The sequence below is a fragment of the Schistocerca nitens genome, chromosome 1 (assembly GCF_023898315.1).
Source record: "Schistocerca nitens isolate TAMUIC-IGC-003100 chromosome 1, iqSchNite1.1, whole genome shotgun sequence".
Taxonomy (NCBI): Eukaryota; Metazoa; Arthropoda; class Insecta; order Orthoptera; family Acrididae; genus Schistocerca; species Schistocerca nitens.
This window is the reverse complement of record NC_064614.1, coordinates 752,310,865-752,323,252: the sequence shown is the minus strand read 5'-3', so window position 1 is coordinate 752,323,252 and position 12,388 is coordinate 752,310,865. Positions and strand designations below refer to the sequence as shown.

Here is a 12,388-nt window from a genome sequence, read left to right as displayed (position 1 = left end):
GCGTAGAAAGGTCGTTGCATGCGACAAAACAGTTAGCTCCATATGTTCGCTCCATTCCCACTTGTAACGGCGGGGATTCATACACTTCTAACGACGTGTATCGCACGAGACTAATCACGCGGCGTGATACACCAGTGATTAGCAAAGAAACGTTTACCGGAGCACGTCGATTAATTCTCGGTACTGCTACACTTGTGAAGGTCACCAGCCGCTCTTTGACTCGCAATATAGGGTTAAAATAGTCACTTCTCCAGTACTAATGATAAATATGTGCATTAGCAGTGTAAGCGTACTCAAGAACCTACCACGGGAGATGAAAACGGACACCACTAACAGTCAATGTACCCCTTCCAGCTAGTTCCTTATAGCTTCAGCGGAAAGTTCCATTAAGACAAAACAGGATAACAGTTCAAAGCTATACCCGGTCGAGAGTCACTCGGAAATCAAAACACTTCAAATTTCCAACGAAGAAAATGAAGTTTATGAGCTTTAATCGACCCTCGCCATATCCGCCACTTCTATCGATACTACCGTCAGATAGATGATACACTGGCGGAAATTAATACTTTGAGCGAACGCTACAAAAATGGTACTCCAGTAATTCCACGCCTGTGGATTCTCTTGATTAAAATTTCATCATGAGAACTTTTTTTATGATTTTCAGACAGAAAGAAAGTCAAAATAAATGATAATTAATTGAAACCCTCAGCTGCCGACAGGTGTTGTTGATATACCTCGATGGGGACAGCTGAAAATGTGTGCCCCGACTGGGACTCGAACACGGGATCTTCTGCTTACATGGCAGACGCTCTATCCTTTTTTTTTCATTTTTGTTCGTTGGATTTGGTCGTTGCCATATGACATCCGGTAAAGTTCGTTTTTTTGTTGATCGTTCCACTCAGTGTTTTTTATTACAGAGGCCAACCAGCCCTCTGACCGAACAGGCTGAGCTACCGTGCCGGCTATCAATCTGAGCCACCGAGGACAGATGAATAGCGCGACTGCAGGGACTTATCCCTTGCACGCTTCCCGTGAGACCCACATTCCCAGCTGTCCACAATCTACATACGTAATGCACCTAATAGATAATGACAGTTGGATAGTTGGGAATGTGGGTCTCACGGGAAGCATGAAAGGGATAAGTTCCTGCAGTCGCGCTATTTATCCGTGTCCTCGGTAGCTCAGATGGATAGAGCGTCTGTCATGTAAGCAGGAGATCCCGGGTTCGAGTCCCGGTCGGGGAACACTTTTTCAGCTGTCCCCCATAGAGGTATATCAACACTACCTGTCGGCAGCTGAGGGTTTCAATTAATTATCATTTATTGTAGAGAAGCTGCACGGTCATCAATGGTATCTGTTCTTTCGAGAGCAGTTACTATCTTCATATATAGAAAGAAAGTCATTCCTGCAGACGAAAAGAGAGTACGAGACCGCTTTTTGGTGTGTCTAACGTTACTGCGTAGCCCTCGGTGGTTCACAACCCCACAACAGGCTACAGCAGTCCACTCACACCACCGCCGCCCCACACTGAACCTAGGCTTACTGTGCGGTTCGGCCCGCAGTGGACCCTCCCGGGAACGTCTCATTCCAGTTGAGTGTAACCCCAATGTTTGCGTGGTAGAGTAATTTTGGAGTACGCGTACGTGGAGACAGTGTTTGCGCAGCAACCGCCGACATAGTGTAACTGAGGCGAAAAAGGGGAACCAGCCCGCATTCGCCGAGGTAGATGGAAAACTGCCTTAAGAACGATCCACAGGCTGGTCGGCACACCGGACCGCGACACTAACCCGCCGGGCGGATTCGTGCCGGGGACCGGCACGCCTTCCCGCTCGGAAAGCAGCGCGTTAGACCGCGCGGCTAGCAGGGAGGGCTTTAACTGGGACACACTAGACGGAGATCGCAGCACAGCACGTCCAGTGGATGTGTACGTGCGGCATGTCGCCGTCGTTCAGACACTGAGAAACGAAAAATCATTGCCATTAGGGGCATAGAAGTATCATGCTGACAGTTCGCAAAGACAGTTGCAGAATTTGACTGCTGCAAAACCAATCGTGACGAGATCGTCTCAGGACAACAGTTGGCAACAAGAGTAGGTAGGAGTTCTTCCGGGAGTACACCAGGATAACACAGAATTGTTCGATTGGCTCTCACGAATATGAATATTACTACAGCTTAAATCCGCGCTGAGGTTACGTTCAGAGAGTCATCACCAATATTCCAGAAGCTGGGTTGAATTGCTATCGCTAGCACGATAGCCCAGAGAATTGCATGGTGTGGAGACATAGTCAGCTGGGACAATGTGTAACATTCTATTTGTGGCGGTCACATCGACGCCAACGTGTCCGTAGACGGCCTAATGAAAGGTCACGGGGAGCTGTAACTCTCGAGACCCATAACTGTCCATCTCCTGGAATGATATTGTGGAGAGTTATTGACTATGACAACAGGACTGATACGGTAATTACTGAAGGAAATGACAGGCTAAATACCGCCAGTATGCGACAAAAATGGTAAACCTTGTCGTCATACTCTTTATCTCCAGGAGACCAGTTGGAGTTTTCCGTAGGATAATGCAGTACCACACACTGCAGTTCATATCACAAACGCCTCGAGGAACATAGGACTCGTTAACTTACCTGTCCAATTCCCAGATTTCTCACCCCGAGGAGCAAGTTCAGCCGCCTAATCGAAAATGATGTTTACTTTCCCACACGCTGGATCCTTTCCATCCGATGTAAGAGGGATGTGTGTGCGTTAAATGCCGGTGGGTAATGGATGTGTATACAGCGTGGTGATATTTTTGTGTTGTGTAATGATGACAGAAGTCGGAGGGTGAAACCCCACACCAGTACTTAGCCTACTTCTCTTACTCTCGAGACTGACTGATTGGACCCCAATATGGATATTTGGTTGGTTGATTTGGGAGACTGGACCAAACGGCGAGGCCATCGGTTCCATCGGAATGGGAAGGATGGGGAAGTAAGTCGGCCGTGCCATTGGAAACGAATCATCCCGGCATTTGCCTCAAGTGATTTAGGGAAATAACGGAAAACCTAAATCAGGATGGCCGGACGGGGTTTGAACCGCCATCCTCCCGAATGCGAGTCCAGTGTGCTACCGATTGCGCCACCTCGCTTGGGTTTTGAAGTTCCTCCAACTCGGAACGAAAAGCGCACCACAAAGATAAAAAAAATTGTACAACGAAAAACTAGTCTAAGTTTTTACTTTTTATTCATTCGATGACTAGCTTTGGGCGTAGACCCATATCTGCATGTATTGTAATTGTTCATTGCACATTTTTGACATCTTCGGAAACGCCATTTTCGACTTTGTCATGATGATTTGAAAATGGGTCTCGGCTCGAAGCTAGTCATCGAATGAATAAAACGTAAAAATTTGCAACTTGTACTGGTTTTTCGTTGTACTGATTAAAAGAAGTTACTGACCAAAGCTACTCCAGCATGCTGAAAGTTCATATAAGATGTGATCAGTTTTGTATTACCGTTCGGAAAGAACGAAGATGAGGCTTAAGTGTTCCTCAAAGGCTTCATTAGAGGCGGCATAGGAGCTCGGAATGGGCAGTCATGGTGAATGATATTTGGACTGCCCTTGCCAAATGAAACATCCCAGTATTTGCGTCAAGCTATTTGAGGAGGCACCAGAAACCGAAATCTGGTTGAGTGAACAGGGCTTTGAATCCGCTGCTCCCGAATGAAGATCCAAGTGCCTCAATTGCTGCGATGTCTCGCTAGGCAAGTGTTGCTCGTTGGAAGACGTGACAGAGTTGCAGATGCATCGCTGTATACACTTCTCGAACTTGCCCAGAGCCATGCCGAAGGTCATTTACATATTATTCTTGAAAAACTATTATCGTTGTCAAGAGCTTATTGATTTCTTCACTTATATATATATATATATATATATATATATATATATATATATATATATATATATATATATTACAAATGGGTAGACTAGCATGGTATGTATCATGTCGGTATTAAGTTGTGGAGCAGGTGATCAGACTGTATCAAAGGCAGCAAAGCTGATACGAAGTAATAGCAGATATAACCATTATTGCAACCACAGTAAAATGGAAAAAAAGACATTGGCACTCACCAAAGAAATGCTCTGCTCATTCTTCGTGGACACAAATATTTCGTTTTTCATATCTCACTAAACAAAGAGTTACACGCCACTAATTTCCAACATTGGAGTAGTGTCAGTAGGTTCCGGAGCATGTACTGCTCTGAGAATGGCACAAAGTTATGGTACATCTTGCAACCCAAAGTCATAAGAACAGACTGCTCACAATTTTAAAAGCACTTTCACAGCGTAATATCTTGTCTGGTTTGTGAAATATTTACATCATTGTATCCGCGATCTCGAAATAATGCACTGCACTGTTCCATTTAAAACATCAACGTTGATATCTTCTCGACGCGTTCACTTCTGCACACGCTCTTTTTATGTCGCATTATACAGCCACATCCAAGAACGCTCGTTTAAATCATTTTTAGCGGCGACTATAATCAGCACCTTTTCTACAATTAAGCAAGACGAGGCTGGCGCCTAGGGCGGCAAAATTTTAGAGGTCGCAAAGGACGGAAAAAATTAATTTCAAATCAGACAGCGAAAGAATGGAGCAAATGAGGAGAAAAAAATTAAAAAGTGAAAAATCAGTTTTAAAACGATTGAGGAAAAGCATGAAAACTGAGAGCTGTCTTCAGCAACTGAGGACGTCTGGTCACTTTAGCTTAATGATTAAAAGTGTAAGAGAAGATCTGCGCAGTTGTGCCGTTGGGTGTTGTTGGTGCTTGGGGGCGGGGGAGGGGTATGAGAGGGATTGATGGTAGTAAAGAGAGCGGACGTCATTTTTCAGTTTTCGCCTGTGGTGACAAAACACCTAGCCCCATAAATGGCCCTGTTTTTCAGGTTGCTCATCATATGTACAGCAGCAAAGTATACGGAATGTCATAGTGCAGTGCAACGTTTCTGGATGACGATAAAGTAATACATACGAGCCAATATTCTTTTATCATATAGATAAGAAAAATTCCGCCTTTTTCAACTGACCGTTTTATTTGTGTCTACTAAAAATGCCTCCCCTATTCATGTTAGGCATCTCCAGTAGTCTCTCCATTGAAGAAACCTATACTACATGCATCTAGTACATATAGAACACCACACAGGTACATGAAAAGGCATATAAATGAATGTAAGTGTAAAAAACACAACTATATAGTTGGAAATAATTAGATAATTAAATGAACTTCCAACAATCACAACAGCTCTATTATCAAAATATGTATAACTACATAATTTTCTTGTATATTATAGACCACTGAAGATGCATAGCACAAATGGGTGACACATGTTTGGTACACATAAATAAAATATTCTATTGTAAAAGAAGGAACTTTCTCTTGTCTATATGATAAAGCATCACTGAAGCGGCAACGTATTAGGAGGAATGACTGGATTTATTAAAAATATGGGCTACATACTCTCATATGGAGGAAGGCTGTCTGACACATCATGTTCCTTGCAGAGAAGGTTAAGGTTCAAATGGCTCTGAGCACTATGGGACTTAACATCTGAGGTCATCAGTCCCCTAGAACGAAAAGTAACAAGCTACCAGTCAAAAAGATGTTCACAAAAGCCCGTGTTTGGAATGCGGCGCTGAATGACTATGAGATCTGGACTCTAGGGTCCGCATTAAGTAAAAGATTGAATTCTTTTGAGAAGTGTTATTACAGGCATTTCCTGAACACGATCACAAATAACAAAGTCCTTAAAAGAATGGGAGAGGAGCTTACTGATCACTGTTGTAAAAAGAAGAGTTCAGATTTATTTGTGTCATCAACTGAGACATGAGGGCATTCTAAAGAAAATAATAGAGGGGTGTGTCAATGGACATTAGAACTAGAGGAAGGTCACTGTAGTACACGGATCATATTATAAAAGATGCTGGCCACAGTTCCTACAGGGAGATGAAGAAGAAAGCACAAAGACGTGAAGATTGGAGACTTGCTGTTATCGACGTTGCTGCCAGCCAGACAGCTACCAACCAAACTTCGTATTTAGCACTAAATGGAGGAAGGCTTGTAGACCATACTTGTGTTCAATGCCACCAAAAGATACACGAGTGTTGTCTTCTAGAAACGTCTCGCCATAGAGATTCGTACGTAGAACTCAAAACTCAAGACGACAGCATGTTGTATCGTGTATTCCAACAAAGATGTGCGCAATAAAATGGAAAATTGAACGTACGACTAAGTACACAACAGATCAGTAATAGCTCATTCAGAGTTTTTCAGCAATAAATAGATCAATACAAATAATCTAAATAAAATTAAATTACAATAAACCAAGGACCAATGTGTCTTAATGTAGGCTAAAAGAGAGTGTACCTGGACTGAAAAACTGCTTTGTCACAGTTCCACGCAAAGCCTCCACATCACCTGGGAGGTGAAGTAGGGTAATTAGTATAGGGTCCATCGACATTGTCTGTCATCCGAATGAGGCACAGAACTAGACCGTGGAGATGGTTGGACGTGCCAGTGTCTGGTCGCTGTGGATTGCTTAGTAGAGCTACCAGAATCATTTCCTATATAGCTATACCATTCTACGTTAAAGGTACGAATAAAAAAATCAACGGTCTCACACAGTAGGGTAGTCGAAAGACCTTAGCCAGTAGTTCACACCCACATACGGGACTTCACAGTCCTCTGTTTTAGCAAAGATAACAAATAACTCCAAACTCTTCTACTTTAGGTTTGTAGTACTTCTGAAAATTGGAATGAAATTCATCAGTTCGTAGTACTGTGTTCTTTGAAAAGAAATCACTTATTTTTGTTACGCTAATAGTGACGAGCGAATAGTAAATCAATAAATAAAACTGAGCCATCATTGTTGTTCAAACACCGAAGGTGCTGTGGGGAGAAGTCGTTATTCAGAAAGTCGTCCTCATTCCTGACGACAACATCGTACAGATTCAGTCTTTGAACGATGATCAAACAAGCGATTTTTACTAACCGCTAGACGACTGCACTGAAAATTAGGACCAACATATATTTCGTTTTATTTCTTTCATTCGTACCAGCGGCATTCGCTACGGCCATAAGGACTCATGTGTTGGAAGATGGGCGAGAGTGCAGCAAAGCACACACATTTATCCTTCAATTAGTCCGCAGCGTGAGATCAGACATGCCTAGATACCACATTACAAATGTAGTCAGACTGTACCACAGTCGCATTACATTAAGGTGACAAAAGTGATGGGATGCCTTTTGCCCGGCATAGTTAAGCTACTCGACGTCCCATGGACTTAACAAGTAATTCAAAGTCCCCTGCAAAAATACTGAGCCATGCTGCCTCTATAGCCCACCATAATTGCCAAACAGTTGTCGGTGCAGGATTTTGTGCACGAACTGACCTCTCAGTTATGTCCCGTAAATGTTTGATGGCATTCATATCGGGCGATCTGGATGACCAAATCATTCGCTCGAATCGTCCAGAATGTTTTTCAAACCAATCGCGAACCATTGTTGAACCTGGAGACATAGCGCGTTGTCATCCACAAACATTTCATCATTTGGGAGCATGAAGTCCATGAATGTCTCCATTGTTTCATCATCTGTCTTTTGAGTGGTTTGATGCGGCCCTCCACGAATTCCTGTCCTGTGCCAACCTCTTCATCTCAGAGTAGTACTTGCAACTCACATCCTCAACTACCTGCTGGATGTATTTCAATCTCTCTCTTCCTCTATAGTTTTTACGCTCTTAGGCTTCCTCTAGTACAATGGAAGTTACCCCTGATGTCCTACCATCCTGTCCCTTCTTCTTTTCAATGTTTTCCATATATGCTGTAATATTGTTACTTTGATTTGCTATGTAAGCGTTACTGCTAGCCAATAAAAGCGGGTTAAACGCTGTGAGCTGTCTGGGGAAGTTAATCTTGCATTACTCATCAACTGTTTCACGACTGGGTATCTAGTCTAGGTTTACCAAATTCCCAACCAGACTTAACATTAATTATAATCTTTTAATAGTCAAACAACAACCGGTAATATATATATATATAAAAGAGAATTTAAATAAAAAGAGAGAAATCAGTTTATATTTGGAAATTTATTTTTAAGATTCATCATTGAAATTTCAGCATATTAAACTTTATTCCTAACTAAACTGGTGCCTTATTTAGGATTGTGAAAATGTGAGATTGCAATCTTACGGAACACATCAAATATGGAGCCAAGATTGGGAGACTGCATACAACACTGCATTCATCAAACAACACACAAAGAATGTTGAAACGTATGCAAGAGAAAGTTAACCACTACCAACAGATTCAAATTTTCACCCAAAGAAATTACGTTCGTAGCACAATCCTGTCCGTCATGTAATTACCACACACTGGTATACTAAATTCATACTAACTCTCTGTGAAATCTTCCCAAAAAGAATAGCTGAGGGCTACTTTGATGCTTACACCACATGCTTCACGTGGTCAACTTGGTTTACACAAAGCGTATAACTCCACAATAATTTTGATAATTAAAATAAATTAGATCGAAAAGCAATTTACAAAAGAAAAACCTCGAACTGGTTACTAACGTCTTACTGTTAACCTGACGGGTCAAACAGTTATATAAGCACGTGGTACTGGTCTCGCAAAGTACACCCCACGTGGGTTGAACATAAAGAAAAGTTGCTATATTGAAAAATATTGTCGAGACGAGACGTTATAATCACACAAGCATTCGCATTTAAGATTGATCTTAGTTAGAGTTACTGATCAACACGTGGTTCCACCTTACTCATAAAGTAGTGACAAAGCAACTACCGGAAAATAATCTGAACTTCACACGAGAATTACACTGCGCTGCAATTTAAGATAACCTTAGATATTTTAGAGCTAAACCTGAAATAAAGGTGATTAAATTTTCAGTTAGGCTGAACTTAAGAAATCCATTGTCCTACGGACTTAGCAGACACGCGCTTAGCCGGAGATCTTACCACTTCAGACGCTCGCCACGGACCAACTGACCTGCGCTACTACCGAGCGTGCTTCCTCAGGGTGGCTCACAAATACAAACGGAAGTGGCCAGAGGGGCAGCTTCCTATACCAACATGACAACGGACGGACAGGACCATACTAAGGATAGAAACCTCTTTGCTTTTAGAAAGCGTAGCTACCTGTTCCGACGTTGGTCTTACTGTTCTCTAGCAGACAGCCTTGTCTGCTACCCTCAAGCTTGCAACTAGAAATACATTTGCTCATTCATCCTCTCACACAGAAGGGAAGGGGGATGACAGTATCTTATCATATACAGTATATAAAAGAAAGCGGATGTAGGTTCCATATGAGACTGTGTGACATAAATTACATATAAACTGTGTTTTAAAGTGTAGTAGTGTGACAGATCGTTCTTGTTTATGTGTAAAAGTAACACGTTCCACTACTCAGTCTCCTCCCAGATAGTCAGAAACGCCACAGTAAATTTAGAAGAGGAATTTATGCCGTAAATGACAACAGATTTAAGAAATTAAACATGAAAGGAATCCAACAGAGACCTTTCAATTTCTTACCTCTCCGTTTCTGCCCAGGACCTCCTCATTCCTGACCTTATCAGTCCACCTAATTTTCAACATGAGTCTGTAGTACTACATCTCAAACTCCTCGATTCCATTCCGTTCCGGTTTTTCCACAGTCCACGCTACATTACCATACAATGCTGTGCTCCAAACGTACATTCTCAAAAACTTCTTCCTCCAATTAAAACCTATGTTTCACACTAGTAGAATTTTCTTGGCCAGGAATGTCCTTTTTGCCGGCTCTAATCTGCGTTTTAGGTCCTCCTTGCTCCGTCCGTCATTGGTTTTTTGCTGCCTAGGTAGCAGAATTCCTTCACATCATCTGCTTTGTGACAATCAATTCTGATGTTAAGTGTCTCGCTGTTCTCATTTCTGCTACGTCTCATTACTTTTGTCTTTCTTCGATTTACTCGCTGTCCATATTCTGTACTCCGTAGACTGCTCAGTCCATTCAGCAGATCTTGTAACTTTTCTTTACTTTCACTGAGGACATCAATGTCATCAGCGAATCTTATCATTGATATCCTTTTATCTTTAATTTTAATTCCCCTCCTTAACCTTTCTTTTATCTCAATCATTGCTTCTTCGAAGTATAGATTAAACACCAGGGGCGAAAGGCTACGTGCCTGTCTTACATCCTTTTTAATCCGAGAACTTCGTTCTTGGTCTTCCAATTTTATTATTTCCTCTTAACTCTTGGCTCTTTCTATAGCTTACCCCTATTTTCCTCAGAATTTCAAACGTACTGCACCATTTGGCACCGTCGAACGCTTTTTCCAGGTCGACAAATCCTGTGAATTTATCTTGATTTTTCATTACTATTACTTCCATTATTAATCTCTAGATCAGACCTGCCTCTGTGGTGCTTTTACATTTCCTAAAACCAAACTCTTCATTTAACAGTGGAATTCCCATTACACTCTTAATTTTATCACCCTTGCTTTTAATTTCACCGAAATTTGTTTTGCCTTCTCTATACACTGAGTCAGTCCTTCCAACAAACATTTCTTTTTCGATTTCTTTACATTTTCCATGCAGCCATTTCGCTTTAGCTTCCCTGCACTTCCTGTTTATTTCAGGCTTAAGCGACTTGTATTTCTGTATTCCTGAATTTCTCTGAACATTTTTGTACTTCCTTCTTTCATCGATTAACTGAAGTATTTCTTCTGTTACCCATTGTTTTTTTCGCAGTTACCTTCTTTGTACCTACGTTTTTCTTTTCAGTTTCTGTGACTGCTCTTTCTGGAGACGTCCATTCCTCTTCAACTGAACTGGCTACTGAGCTGTTCCTTATCGCATTATCTATAGCCTTATAGAGCTTAAAGTGTATCTCTTCATTGTTTAGTACTTCCGTTTACCACTCTAAGTAGCTGAACATAAATATTTCAGGTCAATGGTCGGTTCAGTTTGACCAGGGGAATCAGTCCATTTCATGTAAACAAAGCCCACACCACAACAGCCACCACCAGCTAGCACAGTGCCTTGTTGACAACTTGGGTCCATGGCACCGAGCGAGGTGGCGCATTGGTTAGACACTGGACTCGCATTCGGAAGGACGAAGGTTCAATCCCGCGTCCGGCCATCCTGATTTAGGTTTTCCGTGATTTCCCTAAATCACTCCAGGCAAATGCCGGGATGGTTCCTCTGAAAGGGCACGGCCGACTTCCTTCCCCATCCTTCCCTAATCCGATGAGACCGATGACCACGCTGTCTGGTCTCCTTCCCCAAACGAACCTTGGGTCCATGACTCGGTTGGGTCTGCGCCACTCTCGAGCCCCACTATCAGCTCTTACCAAATGAAATCAGGACGCATACGATCAGGCCACTGTTTTCCAGCCGTCTAGAATCCAAGCGATATGATCAGGAGCCGAGGAGAGACACTGCAGGCGATGTCGTGCTGTTAGCAAAGGCACTCGCGTCGGTCGTCCGCTGCCATGGTACATTAACACCAGATTTCGCCGCACTGTCATCGTACGTCCCCCAATGATTTCTGGGATTACTTCCCGCAGTGTTGCTTGACAGTTGGCGCTGATAACTGTACGGATACACCGCTGCTATCGATCGTTTAAGTGAAGGCCGTAGATCACTGCGCTGTCCGTGCGAGAGATAATGCCTGAAATTTGGCATTGTCGGCACAATCTTGACACTGTGGATCTGGGAATATTCCCAAGCGATTTTCGAAATGGAATGTCCCATGCTACCATTCTGTATTCAAAGTCTCTTAATAGCCGTCGTGTGGTCATAATCACGTCGGATATCTTTTCATACGAATCACCTGAGTACAAATAATGTATCCGTCAATGCACTGCTCTTTTATGTGTTTGGCACGCGATACTATCACCGTGTTCATACGTACACATCGCTTTCCCCTGAGTTTTGTCACCTCAGTGTATAATGTAAACTGACTATACAAAACAGAAGGTTTCCGGAAAAAAGAAGCAACGGAACGTGAGTGATAAGCAACACAAGCAAGGAATGGACAGAAACTTTAGAAATGTGATGCTACGGAAGAATGCAGAAGATTAGATGTGTAGATCGAGTGATAGTGAAGTGGTATTCAGCTGAAAAAGCTTTAGGCACAATTCACCTAAAAGTAGGGCTAAGATGGCACAGCAGAGCGCATGGCATCAGAGAGTAGTTAATTTGACAACGAAGACACGTACTCCTATGATTAGTAAAACTTGTTAGCTCATTGGGTGCACGTTGCAGTAATATCTAAATGAAGAGACTTCCACGCAATTGACTAGCACGGAGAGCTGCATCAAAACAGGCTATGGCTGAAAACAGC

General features: G+C 42.5%; 1 non-coding gene across 1 annotated transcript; it reads left to right on the top strand.

The window, feature by feature from the left end:
* Positions 1-1,170: 1,170 nt before the first annotated feature.
* Trnat-ugu (transfer RNA threonine (anticodon UGU)) lies at positions 1,171-1,244 on the top strand. Its single transcript has one exon. It is a non-coding gene; the product is annotated as a tRNA-Thr (tRNA).
* Positions 1,245-12,388: the final 11,144 nt, after the last annotated feature.